The sequence below is a fragment of the Sus scrofa genome, chromosome 14 (genome assembly GCF_054392235.1).
Source record: "Sus scrofa isolate SSC_HxYL_T2T_F1_AM1 chromosome 14, Sscrofa_HxYL_maternal_Yorkshire_Landrace_v2.0, whole genome shotgun sequence".
Classification (NCBI taxonomy): Eukaryota; Metazoa; Chordata; class Mammalia; order Artiodactyla; family Suidae; genus Sus; species Sus scrofa.
In genome coordinates this window covers 31,368,966-31,384,968 of record NC_139396.1, presented here as the reverse complement: position 1 = coordinate 31,384,968, position 16,003 = coordinate 31,368,966, and the positions used below count along the sequence as shown (strand labels likewise).

Sequence of the window (16,003 nt, the reverse complement as noted above, 5' to 3'; positions counted from 1 at the left end):
CCCCCTTTTTTTTCTTGATACATTATTGGTTCCCTCAAACTTTCTAGCCACCTCTTTTGAGTTTGCTTTGACGGTTCTTCTTCCAAAACCACCCTTAAATGTTAGAGCAACCTATCTCTCTGGGTCCTCTTTTCTAACTGCATACACCCCCAGGCAAACTCATTTATAATTTACAGATATTTACAGATGTAAATATCATGTACTTACCAGACCTCCAGCTCTGTCTTGGACCTGGAACTGCAGGCACACACCTCTCCTTGCCTGTGTGACATTTCTGCAGATGTCCAATAAGCATTTCAAACAAGTATGGCGAGAACGTAAGTCTTGATTTCATGTACCCTCCATGCCTACATAGATGCAGCCTCTTTCCCTTGAACCTCACCATCCACTCACTCCACCCCCACCCCAACATTCCCATATGCTCATCCCTCTTTCCCACCTCTGCCAACAAAACCCTTTCTGGTTCTTCAAAAAGGCACCTCAGATGTAACTATCTCCAGGAAGTTTTCTCTGATCCCTTCCCCATTTCCTACACATCTGAATCTGGGTCAGGTACCCTTCCGAAATAGTCTCATGAAATCTAATGCACTTCATGCTCTTACTAGATCATGTTAGAATTATTTAAATATGTGTCTGTCAGTAGACTGAGCCCTGTGAGGGTAGGAAGTGTGTCTTATTCACCTCCATATCATCAACTGCATAATTTGTTGGATTAATGGATGAATGAATAAATCTCTCTGGCTTGGGAAGAAAACCACTGATGTGTTGGCTCCTTAAAGCTCGCCATAATCATAAATGTTTTCAGAGTTCCCGTCGTGGCTCAGTGGAAACGACTAGTAACCATGAGGATGCAGGTTTGATCCCTGGCCTGGCTCAGTGGGTTAAGGATCTGGCATTGCCTACAGGTTGCAAATGCAGCTCAGATCTGGTGTTGCTGTGGCCGTAGCATAGGCAGGCAGCTACATCTCCAATTCGACCCCTAGCCTGGGAACCTCCATATGCCATGGGTGTGGCCCTAAGGAAAAAAAAAAAGAAAAAAGTTTTCACCCACCCTTCTTAAGCCTGGAAGAAAGAGACATTTTACAAATTATCTTGGTAATTCTGATTCACATTTGATAGGCAGTAGTTGGTTAAATATGTAAGTTGCTTATAGATAGAATCATCCTCACAACTTTCAACTGGTCCTTTGCCCCTGAATACATATTATTCAAGAGGAGCCCATACGGCATCATTCTCTCAATCACATGAGCCACGTGCTGTTATGAAAGCATTTCTTTCATATGAGTCCTCGCCAGAACTTCAACACCTGAACACATGTAAGATGCACAAATAGTTCCCAGCAGAACTGAGTTCAGCTTAAGCGCACCAAGAGGAAAACTCCCTCTGGGTTTTCCTGATGAGATTCTGGAGAATCTGCAGGTCCTGGAGGAGTTTTGCTTCCAACTTGGGCTGAGCGACAGACACTAAGGACACCCACAATCTCACCAGGTGTACGGAACTAACAGGACTCAGGCGTGGAGTTTTGTTTGTTTGCTTGTTTGTTTTGGCTGTGCTTGCAGCATGCAGAAGTTCCTGGGCCAGGGATTGAACCTGAGCCACAGCAGCAACCAGAGCCACTGCAGTGACAACGCTGGATCTTTAACCCTCTGTGCCACAAGGCAACTCTCCCGTGGATGTTTTCTGAGATGGCTTTTGAAAGAATATTATAGGATAAGAAGAGAACCACTTGAAAGTTGTTCTTTTCCTCGAAGTGAAGATGAACACAAACCTCCTCCACAGTAAATAGAAGTGGCGCGATTCAGATGCTTCTCTCCTCTAGGCAGTTAGAACTCGAGGTGTCTAGAAAAGACCATGAACTGAAGAGTAAAAAGAGAGATCCCTGACTAGAAAATGATTTGGTTTAAAACTCCAGCAAACCCATCAATGCCACGCTTCTGACAAGGAACAGGATCAAGGGCTTTATAGGAAAAAATTACAGCTTTTTACATTCTTTCTTAATATCTACAAAGTTCAGCCTGAATGGTAGTTTCCCCAAACTCCACAGAATCTAGATATGATGACAATTCATCCCACAATGTTCAAGGTCAAATCACCAAAATATCCTGCTCTAGCAGGTGTTTAAGAAAAACGATAGGGAATCCACCAGGAAGATTATTATGTAGTCAAATATTTGCGAAAACAGAGGAAATTGCTTGTGCTTTATAGGAAGAGGGTACAAAATGCAGATACAATATGATCACAAGTAGTACAACAAACACACAAAATATGTAGAGTCAAAAATACAGGAAGGAAATGCACAAGGTGTTCACAGAAATGTCTCTGGGCAGTGGCACAATGGGTAATTTTTTCTCCTTTGACATTTGCGTTTCTCCAAATATGCTATTCCCAACATATACCAGAGAGAAGAATAAGCGTAATTTTAGACGTGCATTCTAATGCTGTTTTCTAATGAGATGCAAAAGAGCGGTGTTGGAGCATGTGTCGTCACTCATGAAGACTAAACCAACATCAAATGAAATCGATGCTTAAAAATAAATGTTGTTTTAGAGTTGCAGTAAAGATAGATTTGGACATGCAAGAAGCTGTTATTTATCCATTTCTAACCATCCTTCCAGTTAGAACTGCCTCCATAATTTCCCCCAGAAGTCAGTCCACAACTGCCCCAATGTTTGGTAATGCCCTTTGAGACTTAAGTTATTTTTTCTGGGTTTAACCTCATTTTGAACATCCATTATATTAAAATTATTGCATCTTGCATCTTGCCACTATCCACTCCCTCCTCATATCTAGCTCAGAGCATTTTTTTCCTTTTTTGGCCACCCCACTGGCGTATGAAGTTCCAGGGTCAGGGGATCAGATCTGAGCTGCAGTTTTGACCTAAACCAGAGCTGCAGCAACCCACTGTGCCAGGTGGGGAGCCAACCTGCATCCTGGTGCTGCAGAGATGCCACAGATCGCGTTGCACCACAGCAGGAACTCCACAGCTCAGAGCATTTTGTAGTTAAGTCATGAGATATTCTTCAGAGCTTATAGTTCTCCCAAGCCCCTGGCTGGAGATTTGGCATGGTCCTTCATTATTCCACTGAACTCATTGACAACACTGATAAACAGCATTTCCCTGAGTTCTTACTAACACACATTTCCTTACTTACATACATTCTTACCCATGGAACATTCAGCCCCAAATCTCCACCAGACCTTCTCTTCATCACTTTTACACCATTGCATCAGGTAGTGGATCTGATACATTCAAGAACCTGCGAGTCCTCCAGTATTGATTACTGGATCCAGGTTTATCATATCCAAGTTCAGTTTATGTTGCTTCTGGGCCCCTCAGCAACAGTTTAATTGTTACCTAACCATCTGGGAAAAACACTTTTGGTATGGACACATGGTTCACAACACCATGCCTCAGAAATAGCACTCCTGAATTCAAACTCTGGTCCAAAACTGCCATGAGTGCTGAAAGCCCTTGAAAGGTCTGGGGAAATGTATGTCATTGCAGGTCTTCCTGTGCTCGCCTTCTAAATATATATATATTTTTTAGGGCCACATTTGCAGCATATGGAAGTTCCCGGGCTAGGAGTCAAATTGGAGCCACAGCCATGGCATCGCCAGATCCAAGCCACATCTATGACCAGCAAGGCTTAACCTGCTAGGTGAGGCCAGGTATCAAACTACATCCTCAAGGATACTAGTTGGGTTCTTAACCTGCTGAGCCACAACAGGAACTCCTCACCTTCCCAATTCTTGAGTGAGCCAAAGCCCTGCTCATTTCAATTTTCACCACACTTCAGGTTTCAAATCTCATTATTATTCATGGCAACGAAGTCAACAATAATATCTGCATTTGGAAAGTATATTAGTCCCGTTCATGTATATTATTTCAAAGATGTTCATAAGATAAATGAGGACACCTTGGGGCTCCAAGCGGTTAAAGCATCTGTTACCAAATGCTGGTAGCTTGCTCGAGGTCACCCAGCTGTTGGGGGGAGAGGCTGGGAGCTAGGAGCCAGTTGGGGCTCAATTCACTCAATCTAACGTTCCTGCCATTACCCCACCCAGCTGCTTGTTTCTCTGCTGTTTACTGTGGTACCATACTTTGGCCAGAGACCTTACAGAAGGTACATACTCAAGTATACACATTTAAAAAACAATCAAACCACAACTGGCTGAGTAAAAATTATTTGGGGATTCAACATGTAAACTCACCTCTGAGGCTCTAACAGATGGCCTGGTATGAATGTACCCTTCGTCTTTAGAACAGACCGCCTCCCCCACCCCCACCCCCAAAAGGTTCGAATGGTTCCACAAACACTTGGAGGTGGCTTGAGAGAAAATTGAAAGCTTAATGAATCAAATCTGGCTTACACTTAATAGACCTGCAAAATCCTCTCTGACATGGTATGTTGGTAGCTTTGCAATAAAAATTTAAATTTAATAACTTCTTAATTTGGAAGGCAATAAAGCGACGACAAAAGTTAAACTTCAAAATTGCTTTCAGCAAGGGAAATTAGATGAGGCACCACTCCGCAAATGCTATTTGAAGCACCCACCTCCACAATCTAACCTCCTCCACCCCAGCGAAGTTCGCTATCTCCACCAAGTTGCAGAAGGAAAAATATGTGTTTTTTTTTTGAAGGTCATACCAGGATGTTATTGAGTGCCCCTCCTACGTTTCCTACCAGAGTCCTTTCCAATCTAAGATTTCCCTCCAGCACAGGTACCCACCTCCACAGATTAGCCTCATTTATCACTATAGGTTTCATGGCCCCAAGCCACTCATCCAGGGGGAAATACCACTTTGGGTCTGGAGAGAAAGGCTAATCAAAGTCAAGGCAACATAATAAGGTAATGATAGCTCCACAAAGTTGGAAGACAATCCGACAGCTAACGTCTGGACACATTCAAGAATAAATGAGCTTAAGCTATTTCCATTTAGCAAAAATCTACGTAACAGCAAATCAACTAAGAGCACCACTGCTAGGTAAGCCACTCATTTAAGATCAATGAATTATTTGGCTTATCAGACACAACTTAGAATAGATTTACAAGGAGATCCTGCTGAATAGCACTGAGAACTATGTCTAGATACTCATGTTGCAACAGACCAAAGGGTGGGGGAAAAATGTAATTGTAATGTATACATGTAAGGATAACCTGACCCCCTTGCTGTACAGTGGGGAAAAAAAAAAAAAAAATATATATATATATATATATATAAAGAGGAAAAAAAAAGATCAATGAATTAATCGGATGCTATGTTAGGACATCTGAGGATGAGACAGCAACAGTTGGGTGAACCCTGGAGTATTGATAACTGAGATCTATATATTTTATAGGGATTATATTGCCTCGATGGAGTCCTGCTCCTGATTGGTCCCCGTTTTGATTAGAAATGGAGCCCCCAAAGCCAGTCTCAAGAGTTTTATATGAGGAATTCTGTCCACATCAGTGCAGAGAGATCATATCTCAGAGTCTGGTAACTACCTTGGACCCCATGGGAAAAAAACACAGGTGGTGCAGGAGAGATCTATAATTAGCCCATTTGGAAACAGCATCCCTCTCAGATAAGGGGATAGGCAGTCTGTTCTTGGAAGGTTCCCAACAAGTAAAATTTTAACAGGGTAACTCAGAAGAGCCACCCCTACAGAAAACTGACTAGAGGACCCATGGATGTTTCTGACCAAGGTTTGGCAGATATTTAAATCCAGCCCTAAGCAAACAGAGCCTAGTTTGCAAAGAGGGCAGCGCTGTCTTTTAATATGCAAAAAAGTCGCAGAAATCAAAGCCTCATCTTCTCAAAAAAGGAAATCTCTAGAGGGAAGGAGAACCAGTGCACTCTTCTGGGAAGCAGCTCCAGATCTCCAGGAAAGAGAGACGTTTTCACACCCAGAAACTCCACAAGGAAGGAAGTGGAAGGAGAGGTACAGGACACACATCTGAGACCTTACCATCCCTAAAGGCATGTCTGTAAATCTGTTCTCTCAAGAGTCCCCGTGTTACCCTACAGAAATGCCAGGATTCAGATGAAAGAAGGACAAAGATGGTAACAGGAGTTGGAGCCAGTCACCTGCTCTTTTGATGGACAGTTCAGCATTCTCAACTGGAAGAGCTGGCACTGAAAAGTGGACCTAGAGATTATCGTACTAAGTGAAGTAAGTCAGAGAAAGACAAACATCATGTGATATTACTAATATGTAGACTCTGATAAAAATGATGCAAAAGAACTTATTCACAAAACAGAAACAGACTCCAAGATTTTGAAGCCAAACTTATGGTTACCAGAGGGGAAACACTGGGGGGAGGAATAAATTGGGAGGTTGGGATTGGCATATACATACTGCTATATATAAAATAGAAGGACCTATTGCATAGCACAGGAAAAGTTACTCCATGCTCTGTGATAGCCTATATGGGGAAAGAATCTAAAAAAGAATGGCTATGTAGAACTGGTTCACTTTGCTGCACACCTGAAACTGACACAACATTGTAAGTCAACTCTACTCCAATAAAAAAAGTTTTTTTAAAGATGGCAAATGGGCATTAGAGGGAAATAAGTCCAGGTTTGCTTGTGATCTTTTTTAACTCTCCAGAGTGTCTAGGTTTGGGTGATAAGTTGCATGATCATCTTATTAATGGGTTGACATTAGCTTTTTCTGCTCACCTAGTCTCTTTTGGCCGTAGGAGACCCAGCCAGCCTGGCATCACAGAAGATGAGTGTACACTCAGAATTCAGAGGACCTGACCTGCCACCACCCGCTGAGACCTCAGGCAGGGACATCACCAACTTGGGTTGCTTTCTCTCCTATAAAATGAAAGAAATGGCACTTGAGCCTCTCCATGGTCTCTTCTGAGTTCTAAAATTATGACTAGAGGAAAAAACCTTTTGTTTTTTGCCTACTCAATCCACCTACTCAGCCCTCACCTTACTCTTCACCTCCTACGATGAAAGGAATGTCACTCCTGAGATGTTTCTGCCTTGTCTCTGGACGTCTTCACTCACGAAGATTTAACTGAGTCATCTACCTCTCCGACATCAGCTTTAAAAAAAATTTTTTTTTTTTGGCCACCACCTCCTCTTTGTCTTTTGCTCTTTCAGTAAAGCACACAAGAGATCGTATGGAATTTAATCGTCCAGGGTAGCATTGGTTTGCTTCTGCTTCTTTTTCTCCCCATTATAACCCCTGAATCAAATGCAGTCTTTCTTCAGTGGTAGTTGAACAATACACTTCTTAGTGACGTATTAAATAACATGAGGTGAAACTCATTATCAGCTTAAAGAGGAAATTGTTATGCCCACACAGAAAGGCACAAAGTGTCACAGGAAGACGCAGAAGACAGAGGGCTTTATAAGGGGCTGGAAAGCACAGATTAACTGAATTATGTTCTTAGTTATAGGGGTCAGTACAGCAGCATTTCTCAACCTTGGTTTAACATCCAAATCATCTGAGAGCTTTAAGTCCTGTTAATGTCTTGCTCCCATTCTCCAGAAATTCTGATTTAATTAATCTTGGGTGTAGCTTTGGATACACATAGGGATTTTTAAAAGCACCCTGTGCAATCCTACCATGCAGTCAAGATTGAGAACAACTGCAAGAAGAGGTGTTGAAAAAAAAGGTAAAAAAAATTGGATCCTGAGATATGGAAGTATGGCCTTGGAACCTGGCATTTGAAACAGTCATCATGGAGATGGGCCTCAAAGAATTTTGGAGGAGTTTCCACTGTGGCTCAGTGGTTAATGGATCTGACTAGCATCCATGAGGACGCAGGTTCGATACTCAGTGGGTTAGGGATCCGGTGTGGCTGTGAAATGTGGTGTAGGTCGAAGATTCGGCTTGGATCCCCAGTTGCTGTGGCTGTGGTGTAGGCCAGCAGCTATAGCTCCGATTTGACCCCTAGCCTGGGAACCTCCATATGCTGTGGATGTGACCCTAAAAAAAAAAAAAAAAAAAGAATTTTGTAAAGAAGATCCATCCCAGAACTTTCTTTATGCAATCTTCCTATGTCCATGGAAGGAGCCTGTGAGGTTAGTGAACCCCATGATATTGTACGCAAAATATCCTACGCAGATGTGCATGTGCATTGTTTTGAGCAGGGGGTCTATAGTTTTCATCTGATTTTTAAAAGAGACCATGACCCCAATTATTAAAAACCATTGTTTTTTTAATGATTTTTATTTTTTCCTTTACAGTTGCTTTACAGTGTTCTGTCAATTTTCTACTGTACAGCAAATTGACCCAGTCCCCCTTCACATATATATACACATTCTTTTTCTCATATTATCCTCCATTGCAAATGATCAGATATAGTTCCCTGTTCTATACAGCAGGATCTCATTGCTTATCCACCCCAAATGCAATAGTTTGCCTCTATTAACCCCAGATTCCCAGTCCATCCCACTCCCCTGCTCTTGGCAACCCAAGTCTGTTCTCCAAGTCCATGAGTTTCTTTTCTGTGAAAAGGTTCATATGTGCTATATATTAGATTCCAGATATAAGTGATAACATATGGTATTTGTCTTTCTCTTTCTGACTTAGTTCACTTGGTATGAGAGTCTCTTGTTCCATCCATGTTGCTCTAAGTGGCATTATTTTGTTCTTTTCACCCTGAGTAGTATTCCATTGTGTATATACACTACACCTTCTTAATCCATTCATCTGTCTGTGGACATTTAGGTTGTTTCCATGTCTTGGCTATTGTGAATAGTGCTGCAACGAACATACAGGTGCATGTACCTTTTTCAAGGAAAGTTTTGTCTAGATATGTGCCCAAGAGTAGAATTTCTGGGTCATATGGTAGCTCTATATTTAGTTTTCTGAGAAAAAAACAGTGGTTTGGAAAGAAAAAAGATTATATGAGGTGAAAGAAGAAAGAAAGAAAAAAGATTGGAAAGAAAAAAGATTATATGAGGTGATTAATTTTATTATCTTATGTTAGTATGATACTGGCCCTTTAAGTTTAGTCCCAAGGAGTGAGTTCTTTGGGTTAAAAAAAGTATCACTCACAATAAAGCATTTTTATTAGGTCCTCTACCCTGATGAAATGGGGCTAATGCCACCTGTTCTGTCCTACAGGCGTGTCACGTGAAGCATCACCATGGACGGCTTTTGCTCTTGGTGCTAAGTGAATGGAATAACAACAGCAACAGAAGCAGCAAATATTTACCTTGCACTTACCAGCAGTGCCAGACACTGATCTAAGCCCTTAACATATAGTAACACATTGGTGCTTCACAACAGCCCTAGGAGGTAGGGACCATCACCCTCATTTTGCAGGTAGGAAAACACAGTACAGAGAGTAGATGTAACTGGACACAGTCTCTCTGCTAATAAGTGGAACTGAAGTTCAAACAGTCTGATTCCAGGGTCCGTGTTTAACTGTCATGGAAAGAAGATGACTGATTGGACAACTAGTAATAACTATTTCGAAAAGCTTTCACTGCTGCAGAGGAAGTAATGCCCTTCATCCCTATTGTTTCTGGGCTGGGGATTTAGGGTGACAATAATAAAACTAGGATGACACTATCATAGTGGAGGGAATACCATATGAGGCAATAAAATGTGCTCTCTTTCTAATTATTGACCAAGAGTTTCTACTCGACAGTTGCTGCTGAGGACATGACCTTCCCCCTAAGTGCTCATGGGAGACATTTTTTGAAGAAAGGTGGATGGATTACTCCAAACCTTGAAGACAACAAGCTCTGGTTTGACGTGACAGAGTCATCTCCACTTTTCTTTGCCATGGGGCTGGCCTCTGCAGAAAGTCTGAAAGCACAGTCGTGACAAACATGCCATTTTATGCCACTCCCATTGGCTGGCACTCCATAAATGACACCAAGCTAAATACAGGTCCTACTGGTTACCTAAGGGAGTTGCCTCCTCTAGGTCATGCTTGGAGAAGTGCTTCACAGCTTCGGACCTCAAAGGAGGAAGATCTTGGATGTCCTGGAGATAAGCTTCAAGTCCTTCCAGAGAAACTGACTCTGTGGCCAAATCTGAAATATCTGTGACCTCCAGGATGTCACTCCAACTCCTAAAAATTGATGGAAAATACCATGCCATTTATCCATGTCAATTTCTTTTTCTTTTCTTTTTTTTTTTTCTCCTTTGGTCAGCCAAAGTTTGCAGTATGAAATTGCACTGTGAAATCCTAAACTTTCTTCTGCAACTCAGTGGCATGCACTTGCTTTACCAGTGACACACCAGGAGGCCTCTCCCCAGTAGTCCGAAGGATGTGCTCTCTGTCACCAAATAGAACATGCTGGGGGACCGTACAGCCATGCTACTGATCCTGTCTGCCTGCATTGGCGCTAGAAGTCACATATGACACCAACAAAGCACTGGGAAGTGGAAAGGCAGACATGTGACATCGTCACCATCACAGAGGATTTGAACATGATTCTGCAAGTGTCACAAACATGATAGAATTGCCCAAATTTGACTGAAAAGCTTACGTGTTGTGACATGTCACAGGTTTTTTTGTCATTCAGTGACAATGTAAAAACTGCAAAAATTTTTCATCCAAATGGAAAAGAAAAATGAAGAATATATATATAAACACTGGTATAAGTCAACGGATGATCACAAAAATTTCATTGCGCCATCTCCACGTGGCTGTCACTATAAGGTTTGTGTATATATCTGCTCACAGGCTTTGCATTTCTACGTGCACATGTTTCTGACTCTGGACCACCTTGTTAAGAGATGCCAAATCTCTAGAAGTTCTCCTTGGATTCTTCGCCTCAGTTACTTGGCGTCTCAGAAGATTCCATGACTACTGAGTGAGAAGGAATTTGATTCAGTTCAAAATAGGCCTGCTGGAGTTCCTGTTGTGGCATGGTTCCTAGAAACCATGAGGTTTCAGGTTCGATCCCTGGCCTCGCTCAATGGGTTAAGGATCTGGCGTTGCCATGAGCTGTGGTGTAGGTTGCAGATGTGGCTTGGATCCCGAGTTGCTGTGGCTGTGTCGTAGGCCGGTGGCTACAGCTCCAATTAGACCCCTAGCTTAGGAACCTCCATATGCCTCAGGTGTGGCCCAAGAAAAGACAAAAAAAAAAAAAAAAAAAAATAGACCTGCTTCAGATTTTCCTAGCGCCTCGGTGGGTTAAGGATCTGTCATTGTCACTGCTGTGACTAGGGTCACTGCTATGGTATGTGTTCAATCCCTGGCCCCTGGGAACTTCCGCATGCTATGGGTCTGCCCCCAAGCAAACAAACAAACAAATAAAAATAGGCCTAATTCTCTCCTCTAGCCCCAACCTCCTTATCCTCTACCTGTAGTTATATAACAGATGAGGTCTAAAATATTGACCTGGGAGGGAGTTCCCATTGTGGCTCAGTGGTAATGAATGCGACTAGTATCCATGAGGACGCAGGTTCGATCCCTGGCCTCGCTCAGTGGGTTAAAGATCTGGCATTGCTGAGAGCTGTGGTGTAGGTCACAGACACTACTCAGATTCTGAGTTGCTGTGGCTGTGGCATAGGCCGGCAGCTACTGCTTCAATTTGATCCCTAGCCTGGGAACTTCCCTATGCCACAGGTGTGCCCCCCACCCCCAAAACAAGAAAAAAACAAAAAGCAAAATATTGACCTGTGAGAGAGAGAGAGAAAAAAAAATTGTGGGGAAGTAGAAGTGGTCTTTGTTATCTGATTAGCCTATTTCACCTGTGATGAGGATGAATGGACCAGCCATCCAGTTGGCTATCTGGGACATCAATCTAAAAGGTGTATTCAGGAGTTCCAGTTATAGCTCAGCAGGTTAAGAACCCGACTAGCATCCATGAGGATACATGTTTGATCCCTGCCCTCCCTCAATGGGTTAAGGATCTGGTGTTGCTACAAGCTGTGGCACAGGTCTCGGATCTGGCATTGCTGTGGCTGGGGTGTAGGCCAGCAGCTGCAGCTCTGATTCAGCCTCTAGCCTGGGAACTTCCACATGCCACAAGTGCAGACCTAAAAAAGAAAAAAAGAAAAGGTGAAAGCTAGATACCTTATAAATTAAGAAGGAGAAACCCCCCTAAATTAAAAGCTGGCAAGGAACATCAGGAGTTAATTCAGGAAGGAATATAATTGATTAGGCAAGAGACATATTGCTTTTTGTGCAACCCTGAAAAGAAAAGGGGAAAAAAAAAAAAAGGCATATTCAACCATCCTTGGAGAAGAGTTGAATAATTCCACAGTTAGAGCAGACTTCTTACCTACTTGATGAAATATAAATCAGTCCTGTGACCACCAAAGGAGAGCTTGCCCTGGAAGAAAAACAAAACCCTCCCCCTGGTACCTTTAGAGTTTTGTGGCACATGCATTAAGGCCAGGTATGACTATTCAGGTCCTCACCCTGCCTTGAAGTCAGCCAGCTGACAGTTGTCTGAATAATTGATGACATTGTGTTGTTTACCTAGAATAACTTATTTTTATTTAACTTGGAAACTATGCTCTCTGCCTTCTAAGAAGCTGTGTGGTTCAGAAATTCAGAAAAAAAAAATGTCATAAATCTGTTATTTTGAACATAAAGACATGTGCACTATGTCCTTATTTCTTTTCAAAAATGAGTTCCTGTTGTGGCTCCATGTATTAATAACCCAACCAGTATCCATGAGGATGTGGAGTTTGATCCCTGGCCTTGCTCAGTGAGTTAAGGATCTGGTGTCACTGTGAACTATGGTGTAGTTTGCAGATGTGGCTTTGATCTGGCGTTGCAGTGGATGTGACATAGGCTGACAGCTACAGCTCACATTTGAACCTTAGTCTGGGAACTTCCATATGCCACAGGTGCAGCTCTAAAGAGCAAAAAAAAAAAAAAAAAAAAAAAAAAAAAAAATTAATTTAAAGGTGTATAATTGCTAGTATGCCTGAGGCACCATTCATTTAAATCAAATTCTTTATATTCATATTATATCAGCCCAGTAAACCACTCTGATGATCTGCAGTCTTCTAAAAACAGTCAAAATGATATATCAAATCTTACTGAGAACATTAGAAAAAGCTGCTTTAGTGAGGCCCACCTTTTGTCCTGTACCAGAATCATCTGCAAAGCTTTTCTCTTTTTTTAACTACAAATTAGCAGATCTTAGCTGAGACCTCCTGAATCATTCTGAAATGGAGTCTAGGAAACTGTGTCTTTTAAAATCTCATTGAGATTCTTCTGTGACCCACTGGAGAACCAGGATTTGAGAACCACCAATTCAGTCCATGGACACCCCCCCTTGAACCAACTTTCTACAGATGACAAAGTTGCAGCCTGGGAAAGTCGCAAGGCCTTCATTCAACACTTTTGTTGAGTGTTTGATATGTGCCAGGCACTGTTTCCTGGGCGGAGACTATGGGGGACAGGTTAGGACCTAATCTACTAGCTTAATGGTTTGTTCCAAGTAATTCATTCAGTTATTACGGACCTATCATGTATTTTGTTAAGCTAAATTCTGAAAATGCAAAGATAAAAGAGGCACCGTCCCTGCCTTCCAGGAGCTTATTGTGCAGTGAGGGACAAATATGGAAATAGGTAATTACAACACAATAATATAAATTCTGTATAGTAGAAATACACATGAGGCAGGACCAAAACAGAAGTGGGAACAGGGGGAACCAGAGGCCTTCATGCCCATGATGGTTTTTACATCACTTTCTGTTTTTATGTCGTTTTATTATTCTGTTGGTATAGCATTTAGTTAGTCAGTTGGGAGTTACTAATGAGATGTAAGACTGGAATGCTGATTTAAGTTTTCAGTATCACTGAGGGAAGGAGGCCTCAGTGATTCAACTGCAATACCACTGCGTGAAATGAATTGCAAAGCTGGTAAAGTACTAATAAAAAGTGCCATTAAGGGGTAGGCAAATAGGAGTGTGGGTTGGACTGGTGGTTAGAGGGAACCCAAGATGGGAGGGGAAGGGAAATGAACTTCTTTATATATCTATTATTCTGCTCGGTAGCTTATTAAAGCCTGATTCAAACCTTCAAGGCAGTTATTACCAATCCCTTTCCTCTTACAGAGGAAGATACCGAGGTTCAGAGAGGCTGAGAGACTTGCCCAGAGTCACACAGCATAAATTCAGATCTCCAAGACCTCCAACCTTAAGATTCTTCCATCCCTCCTCCCAAGGGTCCTGAATTTCCCGAGGTCACCTTCACCAGCCTAAGCAAGCTCTAGGCACGACCTTCTGTGCTGGATTATTGATAGAAAGTTGCACTCGAAAGGAACGTGAACCACCGTGCACAGGGTGCCCTGAACCTCTAAGCATGGAGCTTTCTGAGGCGTGCGAGTCATCACCCAGGGTTCAGCCAGAGGAAAGCATTGTTTGAGGAACCAGGCGCCTGCGATGGCCGGGGTGAGATAAGCCTGCTGACGATTGCCGAGAGGCTGCTGCAGGGCCCTGCTCCATTCAAGCAGGAAAATGTGTCACTTCCTCCCGGCTCCTATATCATTTCTCTGCGGGGGAGGTGGGGGGGAGGAGGGAGCTGAGCCTTGAAAGAATTTAGAATGGGGCCGGGTGGGGTGAGGGGAAGGCCAGTCGGAGTGGAAGAGTAGGATTTAACCGGCTCTGGCTACACCCTATTTAAAACCCCCGCATATTTTTACTTCTTGGCTCCTTGGCAGCCTATCCTTCTAACTGCGTCCTCATCCTTTTTTTAATTCAGTGCTGGAATCTCAGCACATTTACCCCTCCCCCACCTCCTTCTCCTATGCAAAAATCTCACTCCTCAATCTTGCAGCATTTATTTTTCTGCAAAGCTGAAACATTTAGACCTGGCTCAATGCGTGGCCCTTCTCCGCAGCCTCACCCAATGGAAATGTGTACACACACACACACACACACACACACACACACACACACGGGCCTGATTCCCACAGAATAGCTATTTTAAAGAGTCCTGATTTTGCTAGCAGCCACACTCAGCTATTTCTCCCTCATGATCTCACTGGAAAAGTCATGGAAGGAAAGCAAAAAGTGGGCTTAAGGCTAAACCAATTTACGTTTGTACAAGAGCGACAGCATTTAGATATGGCGAGCTAGCTTATTGTGTTTGACTTTCTGCAGGGGAGAAAAACGGGGCCCGCAGAGATTAAATGACTTATTCCCAGGCTCACAGCTGGCAGGGAGCAGAGCCTAGGCTGCGGCTTGGGTCCCCGGTGGACTTTGCTCTACTATTAGATATAGGGTCAGAGGTGGCTCCGTCAGGCAGGCATTTCCCCAACCCAAGCTCTCCTTCCTCCTGTAATTCACTGCATGTGCAGAATTGCGCTGCAAGGGATTGCACCGTGAGAGATTTTGTGGCATATAAGGGCCTTCCCTGAACCCCGCCCTAAATGGCTCTTTCCTCAAACATCCAGAGAGCCCAGCTTGCCGCTCAGGTGCCTTTTGAGTTTCACAGGCGGTAACTCCTCCAACCTCTTGTTCTGAAGCCACCTAGACTCTGGCCACAGCCAGTTTCCTTATTTGCCCTGTTCCTTATTTGGAAGCGGCTGAGCTTTTCCCCCAAACGTGTCAAGACCGTTCTCATTGGCCAGGTGTGTGTCAACACTCCTCAACTCACCGGCCAGCTCGCATTGTTCACCTTTCAAAGTGGTTGCAGTAGAGAAGCCGGTTCCCCTTCCCAGCCCTCGCTCGATACCGCACACACCCAGCCCACGGGATCAGAAGGGCTTGTGCAAGGAGAATTTCCTGTTCTGCTGACTCATCTCCTGCGACGAGATGGAAGACAAGTTTATATTTTTATATTTTCTTTTCCAGCTTTTAAAGGGAACTGGGAGGCTTGCAAGTTTGGGTCTCTTAGAGATGAGGTCCAGCATAGGCAGCGACTGGCACATAGTAGGAGCATCGTTGAACGCTTTAACGGTGGCTCAAATAGCCCACTCAGCGCGGTGAGCACCAAGGGGGGGCGGGCTTGAGGCTGGCTTAGGGGTGGGATACTGCTAAGGGGTCCTGAGCTTCCGTTTTGGAGGGAGGCTTTGACTGCTGGCCAAGAGGACCGTTTAAAGGAGGCCTGCCTGGGTTTCACTTGT

At 43.3% G+C, this 16,003-nt stretch overlaps 1 long non-coding RNA gene across 1 annotated transcript; it reads right to left on the bottom strand.

Annotated features, from left to right (window-relative positions):
* Positions 1-8,158: 8,158 nt before the first annotated feature.
* Positions 8,159-15,663, bottom strand: LOC146396461 (uncharacterized). The gene is made up of 2 exons (XR_014828404.1): positions 15,535-15,663; positions 8,159-10,035 (listed from the first exon to the last, which is right to left on the bottom strand). It is a non-coding gene; the product is annotated as an uncharacterized LOC146396461 (long non-coding RNA).
* Positions 15,664-16,003: the final 340 nt, after the last annotated feature.